Below are 20,004 nucleotides of genomic sequence, written 5' to 3'. Positions count from 1 at the left end.
TTAGTCGATTGACAGATCGCTTTTCTGGGGTAACAATCCCCTCAAAAAAAAATCCCTTTTTGTAAAAAAAATAATAAATTGGTCGTTCAATCCGCAACTGTTTGTGGGACGCTGCTGTGCGCAATTGGCTGCCACGTTTCACCCACAAAACGTGCAGTCAATTCACTTTACAGTATATTCTGTGAAGCACTTTAAGACGTCTCGAAGATGTGGTGATGAGGATTATTATTATAATTTTGTATTTAACAGGAAGGGGTTTACAGGTTATGGGTTAAAGCACCATGTTGGCATTTGAGCTCAAAGTCTAAGCACATTCTTAGTGCAGTGTTGAGTGCTATCATTCTTGAGATGAGACGTTAAACGATGGTGGCATCTGTGTCCTGTCTGAGATGAGTGTTATAAAAACACCAGCACTATTCATGAAGATAAGGAAGTTTCTCCTATGGTCCCAGTCGATATAAATTTGCCGAAGTACAGAAGCTGCGACTTTGATCCTAAGATCAACCTCAAATCGTATCCTCGCACACGCTCAACAAGAACCCACAAGAGAGGTCCACACACAGAATCATAGAATTAATTATACAGCACAGAAAGAGGCCATTTGGTCCATCGTGTCCGTGCGGCTCAATGAAAGAGCTTCCCAAATTAATCCCACTCTCCCACGCTCTCCCCATAGCCCTGCAAACTTGTCCTCCCCAAATATCGATCCACTTCTCTCTTGGAAGTTGTTATTGAATCGGCTTCCACCAGCCTTTCAAGCAATGCATTCCAGATCCCAACAACTCGCTGTGTAAAAATATTTCTCCTCACCTCCATTCTGGTACCTTTGACAACTATCTTAAATCTGTTGTTCTCAGGTTACCGATCCACCCGCCAGTGGAAACAGTTTCTCCCTGTTCACCCTATCGAGTCCCCTCATAATTTTGAACATCTCTATTAAATATCCCCTTAACCTTCTTTGCTCCAAGGAGAACAATCCTAGGTTCTCTAGTCTATCACGGATTATCCTACATTAATCTCGAGGTTTGCAGTCTGACACAATGAAATGCCAAGATCACGAGTAGGCATCTTCAGAGAGTTCCCATTCTTTTATCAACCAGTTTAAAGATCCATTGTTTGACGAGGTCTGATTAAAAGGTGCTTTGGAAGGCTAAATAAAGTCCATATCTCGTCTTCTCTGTCAGGGGCACTTCCTGAGCTGGTGAAAGGGGCTGATGGTATCTGAGATTTGTTGAAGCTTTGTCATGTCTATCACACCGAGGAGAGATTTCAAGTTAAGATATCCCAGGGATGGTGTCCAAATTCTTGCTTGCCATGATTCTCCTGAGTGCATTTCCATTTCCCACCCGCAAGCAAACACTGAATGGAAATGGCTCCATTGGTGAGTCACTGTCTAGCTTTCTGAGATGTGGGGGCGATGCAGGTCTGAAACACTTTGGGGAATCTCACAAGATGTCTGAAGAGAGGAAAACCTCCAACAGTGTTTATAAGTGAAATGTCTCAGAATGTCTGGGCTTTTTGCTCTCGCTGCCGAGTAATGAGGGTTTATACAAGTTGCGGTGAGGTTTCATTCAGAAATTCGAACAATTTCCAAATTGCCACAATTCCTGCGTTAATCTGTAGCGTGTTGTTGGTTAGAGCGCTCGCCTCGCAAGCGAGAGGACCCGGGTTCAACTCCCGGGCGGGCAGAGGGAAATGTTAGGCAAGTTTCCTTACTCCACACGCCTCTGTATATCTAGCAGTAAGTGGGAAACTGGTTGTTAGTTGATTGGAGGATCGCATTTCCGAGGGCAGTAATCCCATCAAAAAAATAATAATTTGGTCACTCAATCCGCGACTGTTGTTGGGACGCCGCTGTGCGCAATTGGCTGCTGAGTTTCGGCTACAAAATATGATGAACCTTGGTACTACAACAACAACAACTTGCATTTATATAGGGCCCTTTACGCATGGTAATGTCCCAGAGCTCTTATACAGTCAATTCACTTCACAGTATATTCTGAGCACTTTTGAGATGTCTCATTATCAAGGCGATATATAAAGTGTAAGGATTATTATTATTATTAATAATCTGTTTGCAGTTGGTTCCGGGTGACTGGCGGGGTTGGGAGGGGGAAAGCACCCGTGATCACGAATGAAAAATCACCCCGGCTTTGAGCAAAACCCAGCACGGAAAATGGCGTCTTTTGCAAAGTAACAGCTGACTGTGCAAATCGGACTGGTACGTGCATGGCTGGCGATCTATTCCTTTTAACGTGTAAATCCCACTAACAGGGACGTTCATTCATACCGGCCACTGGAGAAGAGGAATCAATTCTGCATTCGAAAGTAGGGCCAGCCAAATAAACCAGCGTTGCAAGAGTCACTGTTCATTTTATGCAGCAGATGCAGAGGCACCGCATAAATGCTTTAGGTCTCCCGTCCAAAACCTTGAGTGTCTCCTGTATGTCTGCACTGAATAAGTCCACCCACCCCCTTACCACCCCTTACTTTTCGCCGTTTAACCTAAGCAACCAACGGGAGCGGAGCCGAGGTTAGAGAACAGTATTAAGACACCACTGGGCAGATGGAAACATTATGTCAACTCAGTGAAATGTTAGACAGGATTTTATCATTTGTTAATACCTAGCAGATGCATTCCTTCCCCAACCCACCACCCCCCCCCCCCCACCACCCAAAAAAATGTTCTGCCTGTAATTTAACAAAGGACACTGTGATGTGAATCATTCGCAGGCCCGACCGTTTACATTATATCTGGCAATTACCAACTTGTCAGTTCATTTTTTTTGTGTGTCTAATAGAAAAAGGCTTGTCAACAATTGCCAAGGGAAATTGATCTTGATTTTTGTATCTAGAGACAGTGCGCTCTGTACACGATCAGGCATAGATAGTGGAGTCCTGTAGTGTATTGGTTAGAGCGCTCGCCTGGCGAGCGAGAGGGCCCGGGTTTGATTCCCGAGCAGGGCGAAACCTAAGGCAAGTTTTCTTACTCTCCGCGCCTTTGTTTACCTAGCAGTAAGGGGGAGGTTAGTCGATTGGCGGATTGCTTTCTGGGAGCAATAATCCTTTAAAAAATATATAATAAGTAATCATTCAATCCACAACTGTTTGTGGAACACTGCTGTGACCAATGGGCTGTCGCGTTTCGTCCACAAAAATATACAGTCGATTCACTTTACAGTATATTCTCTGAGTTTAAGGCTTTGCCACCTTGTAGTGGATTCCGTTGTTCTACCAAAGGGAAGGGTCATTCTCAATCTAACCTGTCAATTCCTTTCAACAACAACAAATTACACTTGTATAGTGCCCTTCACATTGGAAAGACATCCCAGGGCCCTGGACGGACAGGATTTTTTTGACCCGAGTTGGGGTCAGGAAGGGTAGAGGGCAGGGCGGAGTCGGGGTGGGAGGGCAGCCGAAGGCTTAGTCGAAGAGGAAGGTCTTTAGACAGGATTTGAAGGAGGAAAGAGAGGGGGTGAGGCGGAGGGATTGCAGGAGTTTCGCCTCTGGCACATCAGTGCCAGAGTGTGGGGCGGAGATGCTGAATGCCCGACCGCCAATGGTGGGGGCGGGAAGTGCGGGGGACCTGAAGCAGGCTGGTGTCCGCCGAGAGGAGGGAGCGGACAGGCTGATATGTTTCAGTGACCCATCTGGATGCAGTTTTATGGCGGCAATTTGGATCCCCTGTGTAATTGGAGGGTTAAATATAACCAGGCTGTGCAACCGATGTAGGAAGATATACGTGATGTACCCACTGGAAACCCCTCCATTGTTCCTCCTGCTATGAGATTTACCAGTGCATAGCTGGGTCTCGCTTTAACCTTATCAGGTGTCAGCCTGTCTCAGGCGATAGCACTCTCACCTCCATGTCAGAAGGCTGTGAGTTCTCACTCCACATGAGGGTTTTGAGATCAGACCATAGCCTGACACAGCGCTGGGGCAGTACTGCACTTTCTTAGGTCGAAGAGGAGGGTTTTGAGACGAGCTTTGAAGGAGGCAAGAGAGGGACTAAGGTGAAGGGAATGTTGGATGGCGTTCCAAAGGGCCGGGGCAGAAAGCAGAAATCCTTCCACCCTTGCCCATCATTGAAAAGCAATTCTTAAAAGCCTCGTTTTGCTCTTGTCACATGTTTTTCGATATCCATCTCGATATTTTTGTGTGGGTTATGTTTGCGATTCGATCATAAATAGCCAGAAACAACATTTGCCACTTTTGATCTCCTGCCAACCCTTTAAAATGTAACTTCAACCACTCTGGCAATTTCAGCAATTTGTTTGTGGATAAATTGAAAGGTCTTGTGGAGAGAGACAAAATGAAACCTGTCTTTCACTGAACTCCATGCGTTGAGTTACACTAGTAACCATTCCAGTCTTGTACCTTGTGGCGTTGTTGCTTTTGAAATTTCTTTTTCATTTTGATGGTTAATATCGACATTTTAACTTTTTGGATTTTGTTTTTAAGGCTTTTAAAGCAATTTTATGGCCAACTTCCAGGTCGTCAGGTCACTATGGAGGTCACTTCCTGAGTGCAGCATTCATGACTGTTTGTGGGACGCTGCTGTGCAATTGGCTGCCACGTTTCACCCACAAAATCTACAGTTAATTCACTTTACAGTGTATTCTGTGAAGCGCTTTGGAACGTCTCGGAGACATGATAAGGCGCTATATCAAATGCAAGGATTATTATTATTATTATTTGGCGTGTTATTTCTTTCTTTTTTTCCCCTTTTTACTCATCTTGGGTTCTTTCATTTCATTTCCATCTGAACAGATGATCAAACCACTCAAATTAACATCTCATCCTCAGGACGATGCAGCGATACTAGCATTGAAGCAACAGCCTAGACTGGGTGAGTGCAAAGTCCTGTGGAGTCCTGTCCAATGAAACCCTACGAAATTATTTCTAAACGGTAATCCAAATGTCAAATTATTCTTGATTATTAAAAAATTGGTCACTCACTCCATGGCCTCCAGTGTCACACTAGCATTTCGCCCACAAAATACACAGTCATTGCGCTTTACAGTATACTCTGAGCGTTTTGAGCGCTCGTGACCTCCTAACCCCATATCAGCCCATCCGCTCTCTCCACTCGGCGGACACCAGCCTGTTTCAGGTCCCCCAAACTGCCCGCCTACATTGATGGTTGGGGATTCAGCATCTCCGCCCCCACACTCTGAAACTGTATAACTGTATCCCGCAATCCCTCCACCTCACCCCCTCTCTTGCCTCCTCCAAGTCCCATCTGAAGACCTTCCTCTTGGATAGTGCCTTCGGCCACCCTCCAACCCCCACACTCCCCCCGCCCTCCACCTCTCCTGACCCCAACTCCCAGCAAGAGTCCAAAAACCCCAGATTGTCCAGGGCCCTGGGATGTCTTTTCAACGTGAAGGGCGCTATACAAATGCAATTTGTTGTTGTTGTTGTCTCAAAGACGTGATAGGGTGCTATATCAAATGCAAGAATTATTCTTATTATTATCCATCTGAACAGGCAGACCAGGGCTTGTTTTAGCTTCTCATCCAAATGCAGCACGAGCCCCTCGCTGTGTTGGACTGTCGGCCAAGAAAGCCAGTTCAAAGTCCTGACGTGGGGTTGAACCCACGACCTTCTGACTCCGAGGCAAGAGTGCTCCTAAGCTAACAGCCCGTCTGTACACCGTGCTGTGTGTCTCACCTCACACTCAGCTGTGACTGAAAAGTGCCTCAGAGTTGAGTTCTAACGAGTCAGTGTGACCCGCGTGGGGACCTTTATGCCCCAGTGAGTGAGCGCTTCTGTTTGTGGTTACATTAAAGCCAGGGATACAAAACCGATCTGATTAGCGAGCTATCTTTCAAGCCGCTCATCGCTGCCATTTGATCGCAGCATCGACCAAGCACTTAACCTTAACAGCAGCAAATATGAGTCGTTCTTCTGGTGCCAGCCTGGATGTTCATAATAATAATAACATTGATAATAATAATCCTTGCATTTGATATAGCATCTTATCACGTCTTTGACACGTCTCAAAACGCTTCACAGAATATTCTGTAAAGTGGATTTTCTGTATTTTTAGGGTGAAACGCGGCAGTCAATTGCGTACAGCAGCGTCCCATAAGCAGTTGTGGATTGAGCGGCCAAATTATTATTATCTTTTTTAAAAATTTATTTTGAAGGAATTATTACCTCCCCCCCGGAAAAGCAATCCGCCAATCGACTAGCAACCGGGTTCCGTTCCTACTTATTGCTAGCTAAACAGAGGCATGTGTGTACGTGTGTGCGTGTAATAAGCAAACTTGCCTGAGGTTTCGTCCCACCCGGGAATTGAACCCGGGTCTTCTCGTTCGTGAGGCGAATGCGAGTGCTCTAACCAACATGCTACGGGACGCCACAGAATGCGCTTTATACGTTCAACAGACACTTTCCAGCCTCTTAAGGAGTCTCAAAGGGCAGAGTTTTGTTGAGCGAGGAGAACTCCCTGATGAGCTCGGTCATGACGGCAAGACAGCTACAGAACAGGACTGAAGGTACATCCAGCAGATTGCTTTGACAAGTCTCCCCTTTCCCTCCTACATAGATGTCCAGACAGGGAGGTGGAATCATATGACTAAAGGCTCTAAAGGGATTCAGAGCTCCTCAGTTGTAATGTAAACAGCAGACTCAGAAGATGGAAAATCAGAGACAAAACCTGGGCTTCATGTTGGCTAAAGTCTTTGGCAGCGATTCCAACGCTCCAGATTGATGTGTTAAGTGCTGACAACTGATCACATCTCTCCAGAGATCGCAGGAAATGGCTTCTAAACAATGAAAGTTCCAGCAGAACGTGGATCAAGAAGAAGAAAAATGGCTTCTGGGATGCAAAGACCATAATAATAATAATAATAATAAGCCTTGCATTTGATATATCGCCTTTTCACGTCTTCGAGACATCTCAAAGCGCTTCACAAAATATACTGTAAAGTGAGTATTTTTGTTGGTGAAATACAGCAGCCAATCGTGCACAGCAGTGTCCCACAGACAGTCGTGGATAATGACTAAATTATTATTATTATTATTTTTGAAGGGATTATTACCACCAGAAAGCGATCTGCAATCGACTAACAACCAGGTTCCTACTTATTTCTTGTTGAGGTGAGCATGTGTGTGGGGTAAGGAAACATGCTTAAGGTTTCACTCTGCCCGGGAATTCAACCACTAACCAATCCTTATTTTTGATATAGTGCTTTTCACAACAACAACAACAAATTGCATTTATACAGCAGCTTTCGCATCAGGAGAGCTTGGGTCACTGGTACCATGGATTTTAACAACATTTTTGGTCTGCGTTTAATAAAGACTGTTAAGTTCCATAACTGTGGGGAAGAAATCCGAAATGCCTTCAATACCCCATTAGATTTGCACTGCGTTAAGTACAAATGGGTCTGAACTCGGTAAAAGATCAGATGCAACTCTGGTAAATTATACGACTTGGTTACTGAACATTCGGACTCACCTTCAAGGCCCTCCATGGTCTTGCCCCTCCTATCCTCTCCAACCTGCTCCATGTCCTCCCCACGCCCAGCCCGCCCCACCAATGATGGTCAGACCTTCAACCTCTCTGCCCCCTCCTTCTGGAACTCCATCCAACATTACCATCGCCTCGTTCCCTCCATTGTCTCCTTCAAGGCAAGCCTCAAGACCTTTCTCTTCAACGTGCCTTCGGCCACCCCCACCCTTGCCGCCCTCTACCCTCCCTGATCCAAACCACCCCCTCCTCAATACTAGGGTCCTAATCTGACTGTTCAGCAGCTTGAGACATCCTCCTGACGTGAAAGACTCTTTACAAATGTGATATTGTATTGTATAAAATATCTGTATATCACAATATGTCAAACAGCAAATGATTATAAGAACATAAGAATTAGCAGCAGGAGTAGGCCATTCGGCCCCTCGAGCCCGCCCTGCTATTCAATAAAATCATGGCTGATCTATTCTAACTCCACCTACCCGCCGTATCCCCATATCGCTTAATCCCTTTATCCACAAGAAATCTATCAATCTCAGTCTTGACCATGTTCAAGGACTGAGCATCTACAACCCTTTGGGGTAGAGAATTCCATAAATCACTACCCTCTGAATGAAGAAATTTTTCCTCAACTCAGTGCGAAAGAGCTTACCCATAATTTTAAGACTGTGACCCCTGGTTATAGTTTCTCCAACCAGGGGAAAAAGTCTCCCACTATCCTATTCTGTCATGCCCCTTAATAATCTTATAGGTTTCTATAAAATCACCTTTCATTCTTCTTTATTCTAGAGAATATAGGCCTAAATTGCTCAACCTATCCTCATAACTCACCCCCTCATCCCAGGTACCAACCTAGTGAATCTATATTGTACCCCCTCCAAGGTGAGTACATCCTTTCTTAAATAAGGAGACCAAATGCACGCAATACTCTAGGTGTGGTCTCACCAGGGCCCTATACAGTTGCAGCAAGACTTTCCTACTCTTATATTCTAACCATTTTGTAACAAATGCCAACATACTGTTAGCTTCCTAATTGCTTGTTGTACCTGCAAACTAACTTTTTGTGACTGGTGTACAAGTTCCAAGTTCCTCTGAACGGCAACACTATCTAGTCTCTCCCCTTCTAAAAAATAATCTGCTCTACTGTTTTTGCCACCTAGGTGGATGACTTCACACTTCCCTACATTGTACTTCATCTGCCACCTATTTGCCCACTCCCCTAGCCTATCTATATCTTGTTGCATTTTAACTTGGAGTCCTGTAGCTCAGTGGTTAGAGCACTCGCTTTGCAAGTGAGAGACCTGAGTTCAATTCCAGGCAGAGGGTGAAACCTTGGGCAAGTTTCCTTACTCCACACAGAGCCTAATAATAATCCCTCCAAAACCAAAAACAATAATAAATTGGTCATTTTCAATCCATGACTGTTTGTGGGACATTGTTGTGCACTATTGGCTGCCGCGTTCGCCCACAAATATACAGTCAATTCACTTTACAGTGTGTTCTGTGAAGCGCTTTGGGACGTCCTCCCGACGTGAAAAGCGCTATATCAAATGCAACGATTATTATTATATTATTATTTTTTAATGTCATCCTCGGTGTTTACTCTCCCTCCTAGTTTAGTGTCATTTGCGAATTTGGATATATTAAGTTCGTTGTCCTCATCTAGATCGTTGAGGCCCAAGCACTTCTCTTTGACCGTGCCTTCAGCTCCCCTCTCGACTCTCTACCCCCTCCTCGCTCCCTCCCTTCCCTCCCCTCACCCTGACCATTTCCCCCTTGCTCGGGTCCTGACCCAACTGTACAGCGCCTTGGGACATCCTCCCAACGTGAAAGGCGCTCAATAAATGGAATCTTGTTGTTGTTGTCGTTGATCCTTGTGGCACTCCACTTGTCACATCCCGCCAATCTGAGAAGGACCCGTTTATCCCTACTCTTTGTTTTCTTCCCGTTAGCCATTCTTCAATATATGCTAATATATTGCTCTTAATTCCATGGGTCCTAATCTTGTGGATCAACCTTTTATGCGACACCTTATCAAATGCCTTTTGGAAATTTAAATACACTACATCCACTGATTCCCCCTATCTAATCTACTTGATATGTCTTCAAAAAGATCTGAAAGATTTGTTAAGCATGACTTCCCTTTTGTAAAACCATGTTGACTCTATCTAATCATATTGTGATCTTCTAAGTATCCCACTATGACATCCTTAATTAAGAATTCTAGAATTTTCCCTACCACCGATGTCAGACTAACTGGTCTATAGTTCCCCATCTTTTCTTTCTCATCCTTCCTAAATAGTGGTGTGACGTTTGCGATCTTCCAATCAATGGGAACCGTTCCAGAATCCAAAGACACAAGGCCTCCACTATCTCATGAGCTGCCTCTTTTAAGGCCCTAGGATGCAAAGCATCAGGTCCAGGGGACTTGTCACTTTTTAATGCCAACAATTTCCCCAGCACCAATCTTTTGCTGATGTAAATTTCCCTAAGTTGCTCCCTATCATTAGCCCCTTGGTTCATCTCTATTACATAACTTGTTGAGATATGTAGATTAGAAAGGACTACAGGTGGGATGGCATCTGTTGGAATTCAAAAAAACAAGTAGTTTTATACTAATACACTGAACTGTACCAGAAGCTGATGACTGAAGCTAGCTGTTAATTGTGGCATTTGAAATGGCACCTTTCAAGTCGGGAGAACACCTCAACAAGATTCGCTGTAAACTAGTGACGATCTTGTAATAATAATAATCCTTGCATTTGATACAGCGCCTTATCATGTCTTCGAGACGTATCAAAGCGCCTGACGGAATATACTGTAGAGTGAATTGACGGTGTATTTTGTGAATTTTCGCAGCCAATTGCGCACAGCAGTCAATTCACTCTACAAGCAGTCGTGGATTGAGCAACCGCATCATTATTATTAATTTTTCTTAAAGGGATTATTACCCCCAGAAAAGTGACTAACCAACAGGTTCCTACTTATTGCTGGGTAATAAGGCATGTGGAGTAAGGAAATGTACGCCTAATGTTTTGCCCCGCCCAGGGTATCAAACCCAGCTCCTCTCATTCGTGATGTGAGTGCTCTAACCACTACGCTATAGGACTCCAATAAATATTAATAATAATACATCTGTTATTGATTATGTAGACAAACAGGGCAGCCAATTTGCACCCAGAATTGTCCCACAAACAGCCATTGGTGCTATATAAATGCAAGTTTCTGTTGTTGAGGTAAGATTTTCTGTTAACATTTGCTGAAGCTTCACCTGCAAGCTGAGGGAATGCAGTTACCATGGGAATCTCATCACGTCCAAATGGGATCCTAGTATTACTTCAGCCCAGAGGCAGGTGCTCTCTAGTTCCAAGTTATATCTATTATAAGCAGCCACTGCCTGAAATTTCAGCCTAGATTTATAATCTTAATAATCCTTGGATTTGAATGCAACGCTTTATCACTTGGTCAAAACATCTCAAAGCACTTGACAGGATTAACTGTAACGTTTAGTGATTGTGTTTGGTAGGTGGATATAATAGCCAACTTGCACACAGCAATGTCACATAAACATCCATGGAGCGCATGTCTAATTTTTATCTGGAGGATTGTTTGGCAAGGTCACACAGAGGAGCTTCCTTACCTCCTTCAAGGCTCGCGAGTCTCCAAAACCTCCTCTTCGACCGAGCCTTCGGCCTACCCTTCTACCTACCTTGCCCTCCCCGATCCTGACCCCCAGCTCGGGTCTAAATGCTATCAACTGAGCCAGACTGACATTTGGTGAAGCCCTGAATTTCTGCATAACCTTATGCTTCGAAGATTATTAAGCCTTTGTCCACACATTTCACTAATGTACGTTTTGGATATGCAATTGAAGACCTACACCCCCCACCATCCCTACACACATACACACACTAATTTCTCATTTGATAATGTTACCCCAAAACTTTAATATAATTAACCCCAAATTAGTGGAGTCCTGTAGCATATTGGTTAGAGCACTTGCCTCGCAAGCGAGACGACTTGCACAGGGCACAACATTGGGCAAGTTTCCTTACTCTGTTTACCCAGCAGTAAGAAAGTACCCGGTTGTTAGTGAATTGACGGATCGCTTTCCTGGGGATAATAATCCCCTAAAAAAATAATAATAACTTGGTCACTCAATCCACGGCTGTTTGTGGGATGCTGCTGTACGCAACTGGCTGCTGAGATTCTCCCACAAAATACACTGGCAATTAATTTTCCTGTATATTCTGTGAAGCGATTTGAGACGGCTCGAAGATGTGATAAGGAGCTAAATCAAATGCAAGGATTATTATTATTAAAATATCATGATGGCTGATAATAATCTCCTGCGATCAGCTGTGGGTCTGAGTTTCATGCCAATATCTTCACATTTGCTCGATGCCATATTTTCTCAGTGACGCACCATTTTTTTGGCACAAGTGAACGTTGCAAAGGATCCCGTGCCATTTGTATCATTACAACACTTTGGATCCATTTATAGCGAGGAACCTAGTCTACCCCATTTGCCAAAAGTACAAACTCATTTCTGATCAAAGCTTGGCTGGTCCCTGTAGCTGGCTCTTGCCCACAATATTCTTAGCACATATTACCCTAAGTCATGAGTTTTTCCAGTGTATCCTATGACAAGCAACGGGAACAAGACCTGTCAAAGACGTTTCAGTTCAAATGTACTCACATATTTAGCCACGAGCTCGAAAGGCTTGAGATTCCACCGAGTCTTAGCCTGTTAAGGAGGTTTTGTGTTCGAATCAAAGATGATTGCAGATTTGTGGAAAATTCTTCAATTCAGGTCTTAATTCGGATAGTCCGTTTCTTATTATGAACTGCGGAAAAACAGCTTCCAATTTGAGACTGAATGTGAAGAATTTTCCATAGTTCTGCACGATCTTAAAGCTAACGTTTAAAGCAAACCAGGTGGAATTTCAGATCTCAGGAGAGAACTAACACGGTTATCCATCACTACGCATTTACGCCTCATTTAACCTGTGGACGGAGATTTTTAATTTTAGTCAGGTGTCTGACATGCATGGAAACCCGTCACCAAGATCAACCACTGAGAACGCATGAAAATTTCCCTGTGTCTAGAATGGAGTGCACACTCTCCCCCACCCCACTGTGGAACAACACACCCTGATCACCTCATCCTGCAAAGTATTAGGTGCGGGTTGGCGAGAGCCAAATCTTGGGGAGCCAGAGTGTGCGTTGAGGGACTGCTAGTCATTACCTTCCTCCACCACCAGAACGATGAGATTTAACAGCAACTGGCAGAGCACCTTCCACACAGGGCAGCGCTTAACAGTGGCGGAAGCCTGACTCCGAGCCGGTGGGAGGGGCTCCCAGGTAACTAAGCACGGTCGAAAAGGAAGGTTTTCAGGTGGGACTAGAAAGAGGGGAGAGGGGGTGCAAGGCAGAGGGATTGAGGGAGAGTGTTCCAGAGTTTTGGGGTGTAATAGCTGAAAGCACGACCTCTGATGGTGGGGCGGAGGGTGCAAGGGGTGAGGTGTGGGTACGGAGTGAACGTGTTGAACCAAGTACAATTGCTGATGTGCATTGAATTAACCGATCGCAGTAAGGGTGGAGGAGAGATTGAGGATGCTAGAACTGGCTTCAGTAATGCTATGGACCTGCTCCTGAACATTGTAAGGTCTATTGTGATGATGACCCGCAGTTTGTACTTTCAATGTTTACAATAACTGTTACTATCATGGAACAGCATCCCAATATAAAAAAGGCACCATCTTCATCAACATCAACATCACTTTGAATTTATGATGTCCTTCACGTTGGCAGGACATCCCAAGCCGTTGGACAATCAAAGTTTTGAACCTGAGCTGGGTTTTGAATTTGGGAGAAGATAATAATAAAATAATAAGAATGATAATAATCCTTGCATTTGATCTAGCGCCTTATCACATCTTCGAGACATCTCAAAGCGCTTCATAGAATATACTGTAAAGTGAATTGACTGTATATTTGTGAGCGAAACGCAGCAGCCAATTGCGTACAGCAGCGCCCCACAAATCTTCAATCTTCGTGGACTGAAGAGACCAATTTATTATTTATTTGTTTTTTTTGAGGGAATTATTACCCCAGAAAAGCGATCCTTCAATCGACTAACAGCCGGGTTCCTACTTGCAGCTAAGTGAACCGAGGCATGTATGTCGAGTAAGGAAACCAACCACTGAGCTACAGGACTCCACAATGTCAACGTGAAGTAATTGTTGACAGTTGCTGTTACAGTATGTTCTATGGAGAGGGGAGTGAAATCAACATATCCTCACATCTCCAGCACCCCCATGGCCTCATCAAAGCATACGACAATTGGCAGGACATTTCACAGTGTACGCTTTAGGTGGTCCTGAAGTAATGAACGCTCTCATTTTAATTTTTACAAGACGCACATTGAAATCTTTTACAGAATTCAGGAAGCTACCAAAAACAATCAGCGATTAGAAACCATCTTGGAAGTCCCTCTTTGTCCCGATAACTCCCCATACATTGTTTACCACGGAGCTGACATGTTCGTCTGGAGTTGTGCAGGAATTTTTAAGACATCCCACAGAGAACATGGTGAGAAGGTAACGTGACTTTTTGTTAAATCCGTGTATCCCCTACGAAGCTCCAACAGTGGCTTAAGTTTGCGACCTTTCATAGCGGGTGTGTTAATTAACAACAGGAACGGGTTCTCAAACATTACAGCCGGATTTTTTTGAAGATGATTAAAAATCAACCCTATCAATGTGATTTTTTGTTGGCGTTTGCATTAAACACACACACACACACAAAAAGGCTTCCAGGAAGATAATCAAGATAATCAGAACTCGACGGGAGATTTTCTCTTTGCTTCTGCTGGGAAGGTATTCAGTGTCACTGGCAGAGCTACAGCTGAAGCTGTTTTTAATTAAAAGGGATTTGCAGAGAAGAAAAAAAAATAGCGTAATGGAAATATGATGAATACTCCATTGACTGATGGAAACGCTATATTTATGGAAACTTTAGACTGTTGCCTTTCATCCCACGTTCTAATCTGAAATTAACCCTTTTCCGGTTATGGGATGCAAGACGAAAGCTTGCTCTCCAGATTTTTGGTTGGTCAGCCGGGTGTCTGACACATGCGGAAATGCCTCACTCTGTTTAACAGTATCCTAAGCAGACACAGTTCCACGAATGCCACATGCACACAGAACTTTCCTTACATCTGGAATGGAATGAACGCTCTCTACTTTGAGGTTCACACCCTGCTAATCTAATCCCGGAGTGGAATTCTGTAACGTACTGGTCAGAGCACTCGCCTCGCAGGTGAGAGGACCTGGGTTCGATTCCCGGGCAGGAACCTTGGGCAACCTTAGGAACCTTAGGCAAGTTGCCTTACTCCACACACCTCTGTTTACCTAGCTGCGAGTAGGAATCCTGTTGTTAGTCGATTGGCGGATTGCTTTCCGCAGGTAATAATCTCTTAAAAAAATTTGGTCTCTCAATCCACGACTGTTTGTGGGACGCTGATGTATGCAATTGGCTGCCGTATTTCCCCCACAAAATATACAGTCAATTCACTTTACAGTATATTCTGTGAAGCGCTTTGAGATGTCTCGAAGACGTGATAAGGGACTATATTAAGCGCAAGTATTATTATTATTATGTTACTATCCACCTGAACAGGCAGACTAGGCCTTGTTTTCGCATCTCATCTGAATGACAACGCAACAACAAACAACAACAACAAGATTTCATTTATAGAGCGCCTTTCACGTCGGGAGGACGTCCCAAGGCACTGGACAGTTGGGTCAGGACCCGAGCAGGGGGGAAATGGTCAGGGGGAGGGAAGGGAGGGAGTAAGGAAGGTGTAGAGAGTCGAGAGGGGAGGTGAAGGCACGGTTGAAGAGAAAGGTCTTGAGACCGGCCTTGAAGGAAGAAAGGGAGGAGGCAAGGTGAAGGCACTGGGGGATAGAGCCTAGGGGTGAGCCTAGGGGCCTCAGTGTTACGCAGGTTGAGCTAAAGAAAGTTGTCTCTCATCCAGGACTCTATGTCGGACAGGCAGGCTGTCAGGACATCGGTGGTCGTGGAGTTGAAGGTAGAGGAGGAAAGGTAGAGTTGGGTTTACAAACTTGCGTTTACACAGCACCCCTCACGTGGGGTAGCGTCCCGGAGCGCTTGACATTGGCGGAGTCTGACCCCGAGCCGGGGGGAGAGGAAGGGCGGAGGTGACCGTAAGCACGATCAAAAAGGAAGGGCTTTAGAAGCTGGGAAGGGAAGGGGAAAGGCGGAGGGATTGAGGGAGAGAGTTTCAGAGTTTTGGGGCGTAGTAGCTGAAAGCACATCCGCCGATGGTGGAGCGGAGGGAGTGAGGGATGAACAGGAAGCTGGAGCCAGCCGAGCGGAGGCAACGGGTGGTCGAGTGTGGGGGTGAGCAGGTCGGACAGGTAGGGAAGTGCGAGGGAATTAAATGGTTTGAGTTAGAGGATCTTGAAGTCGATCCATTCAGTAATTGGGAGCCAGTGGAGGTTGGCGAGGGCTGGTGTGATGGAGGTACTGAGGTTCGTGCGAGTGAGTTTTGAACTGATAGGATTTTATGTATGGTGGAGCTGGGGAGATCAGCGAGGAAGGCATTGGAATAGTCCAGCCGGGAAGTGATGAAGGCGTGGATGAGGGTTTCGGCTGCTTTTGTTGGGTCAGGACCCGAGCAGGGGGGAAATGGTCAGGGTGAGGGGAGGGAAGGGAGGGAGTAAGGAGGGTGTAGAGAGTCAAGAGGGGAGGTGAAAGCACGGTTGAAGAGAAAGGTCTTGAGACCGGCATTGAAGCAGGAAAGGGAGGAGGCAAGGCGAAGGCACTGGGGGATAGAGTTCCAGAGCCTAGGGGGTGAGCCTAGGGGCCTCAGTTTTATGCAGGTTGAGCTAAAGAAAGTGGGCAATGTAGTGAGGGAGGAAAAAAGCCGTCCTGATCAAGGAACAGATGTGGGGTAGAAAGGAAAGCTGGGGATCGAACCTGATGCCTAAATTGCTCACGGGTTCGGAGAGACAGAGAGAGAGAGCCCGGGGAGGTTGAAGAGTTCAGGCCCGCAAGAGAGAAGAACGTCGATGGGAGCCAAAGAGTATAGCTTCCATCTTGCCCACATTCAGCCGACACCTGCGACAATGCAGCCCCTCGCTGTGTTGGACTGTCGGCCAAGAAAGCCAGTTCAAAGTCCTGACGTGGGGTTGAACCCACGACCTTCTGAATCCGAGGCAAGAGTGCTCCTAAGCTAACAGCCCGGCTGTACACCGTGCTGTGTGTCTCACCTCACACTCAATGTGACTGAAAAGTGCCTCAGAGTTGAGTTCTAACGAGTCAGTGTGACCCGCGTGGGGACCTTTATGTCCCAGTGAGTGAGCGCTTCTGTTTGTGCTTACATTAAAGTCAGGGATACAAAACCGATCTGATGAGCGAGCTATCTTTCAGGCCGCTCATCGCTGCCATTAGGTGGGGACCACGGTATCTACACTTAGCCTCAACAGCAGCAAATATAGTAACAATCGCTTCACAATAAATAAATAATTAATAATTTGGACTCTCGATCCACGACTGTTTGTGGGTCGCCGCTGTGCGCAATTGGCTGCCAGGTTTCGCCTGCAAAGTATACAGTGCATCGTGTGAAGCACTTTGAGACGTCTCGAAGACATGATAAGGTGCTGTATCGAATGCAAGCGTTAGTAGAAGTAGTTGTGGTAGGTAAACGTTAGCAAGCCAAGGCTTAGGAAACCCAAAGTGTGCGTTGGGGTAACTGCTGGAGTTTGACCAGCTAAAACTGCATAGGTTGACATTGAGAGCACAGCCTGGCAAGCTCTCGAAATGATGATGAGGAAGGAGGTTTAAGCAGAAAAACGGATGACTCTCCAGACTTTACAGTACTTGCCGTGGTTGCGTTAGTCTGGGAAGAGAATGACGTTTCGAGAAGGAGCGTCATTTGATTAATCCATGAGGTCTTAGTCTTAGTAAAAATGGGTATATTGAACATACAATGGTAAGTGTTACATCACTGGCTTCTGTACTTCAGAATTGGCAGTGAAGAGATCAAGACTTAAGCTGCAAATCGCAAAATGTGGCTTATACCACAGACCTTACAGTACGGATATACACAATGCATTGAGTCATAAACAAGTCCTATTGCGTAGTGGTTAGAGCACAAGCCATGCAAACGAAAGGCCCTGGGTTCAATTACCGGGCAGGGAAACCTTAAGTGTGTTTTCTTACTCCACGCGCCTCTGTTTACCTTGTAGTAAGTAGGAACCCAGTTGTTAGTTGATTGGCGGATCATGTTTTTGGGGGGTAATAATCCCTCCAAAATAATAAGAATAATTTGGTCACTCAATCCACAACTGTTTGTGGGGACAAGTCTGTGCGCAATTGGCTGCCGTGTTTCGGCCACAAAATACACAGTCACTTCACTTTACAGTATATTATGAAGCACTTTGAGACGTTTCGAAGACATGATAAGGCGCTGTATCAAATGCAAGTAATATTATCATTATTATCTGTACTGATTGACAGAGTTATTAACTTGTGCGACATTAAAACACTTAGAAAGAGAGAGAGGGTGGGGGGAGCTAGAACAGTTGATATAGAATCTTATTTTGCCATCACATCTCAAAGTGCTTCATAAAATTTTACTGTGAAGCATTGTGTTTTGTGGGTGAACACGGCAGCCAATTTGCCCATAGCAATGTCCCGCAAACGGCCATAAAGTGAATGACCAATTTAATTATCTGGAGGATTGTTGCCCAATTTCCTTCCCGAATAGCGCCATGGAATCTTTAACATAATAATAATCCTTGCTTTTGATACAGCGCCTTATCAGGTCTTCGAGACGTCTCAAAGCGCTTCACAGCATATACTGTAAAATGAATTGACTGTGTATTTTGTGGGCGAAACGCGGCACCAATTGCGCACAGCAGCGTCCCACAAACAGTCATGGATTGAAGTGACCAATTTATCATTATTATTTTTTGGAAGGAATTGTTACCCCCAGAAAAGTGATCCGCCAATCAAGTAACAACCGGGGTTCCCACTTGCTGTTAGGTAAACAGAGGGCTGTGCGTGGAGCCCGGGAATCAAACCCAGGTCTCTCCTCCATCTGAACAGGCAGACGGGACCTCGGTTGAACATCTTATCCGAAGGACAGCATGCCCAACAGTGCGGTGCACCTACAGGATTAAACTGGAGCGTCAGCCGAGAGCCGTGAATTCGAAGTTCTGGAGTAGGGTTCGAACTGATAACCTTGGGACTCAGAGGCGAGAGCGCTAACAACTGAGCCAGACTGACACATACAAAATGAAAGCTAAAGCTGGAGTGGTAGCAGCACCAGAAACTCTCACATCAGTTTCACGTTACTCTCTGGCTTCAGTTTGTACACAAAGCATTTCCTGGTAAAGGTCGCGAACTAGAACCGTAAGCAAATCGAAGGACAAATTGAATTAATCAATGCTATTTGCTGATGATCATTTTCCCCATCCCACTCCCACCTTCACCCAGAAGTCACCAATCTTTATCCCGCCGGGCTTTCAACAATGCCTCATAAATCTACATCTATTATGCAAGCTTTACTGACGTATTTTGTTAAAGGTTGTTTTCTGGTTATTGGAAATGTAGGCGTTGGATATTTGAATGCGATTTTCAGGCCAATATCCGATGTCTTTTTTTCCTTTAACCTATTTATAATAATAATGATCCTCGCATTTGATGCAGCGCCTTATCACGCCTTCGAGACATCTTGAAGTGCCTCGCAGGATACACTGTAAAGTGAATTAACCGTCTATTTTGTGGGGGGGAAACGATGCAGCCAATTGCGCACAGCAGCGTCCCCAACACAGTCTCGCTTTTAAACGTAAAAGCAAACAGTGCTTTTACTCCTGTACCACCAATACAGCCTCGGAAACCTTCCACTGAAATATTAGCTCAACACCTGACAGCCCCTTGTGCACACTTGTCATGTGAATCCGATTTGCGGTATTTAACAGTTTAAAACAAAACACTTCTCTTAACAATTCGAAACCTCGGGCAATTTTTCAAACTGGCTGGATGGATTTTTTTTCCTGCACTTGGGATCAGACTTGTGGCCCATTTGGGAGATTGACGGAAGAGTTAATTACTGATTCAGAGGAGAGATCCTCCTTGGGGGTGGGGAGAGGAGGGGGAGGGGTAAAGTGGGCCCCCACCAACAACCCCTACCAAACCCCACCCCTCGAACTGAACTGGCTCCAAGGTGACATGTTTGGCAATGGGATATCGGAATGGAGCCAGCCCTCTGCGCCGGTCTCTAGTCTGGTTCCTGAGCCAGTTGGATCCGCAGTATACCAGGGCACTCACTGCTGATGGCAGCACAGCCCGGCCCATCGGCAGGACCTGGAAGAGCCGACCAGTCATTGGGGGCAGGGAATCCTCCCACTCAGTTCCTGTTAACCTCAACAAGCCAAAGCCCTGATGGGTAGAGCGGTCCTAGCTGGACAATGCCACGTCGCCTTGTTTTA

The sequence above is a fragment of the Callorhinchus milii genome, unplaced genomic scaffold (genome assembly GCF_018977255.1).
Source record: "Callorhinchus milii isolate IMCB2004 unplaced genomic scaffold, IMCB_Cmil_1.0 Scaffold4, whole genome shotgun sequence".
Lineage (NCBI taxonomy): Eukaryota > Metazoa > Chordata > Chondrichthyes > Chimaeriformes > Callorhinchidae > Callorhinchus > Callorhinchus milii.
Note: the sequence above shows the minus strand (reverse complement) of the source record.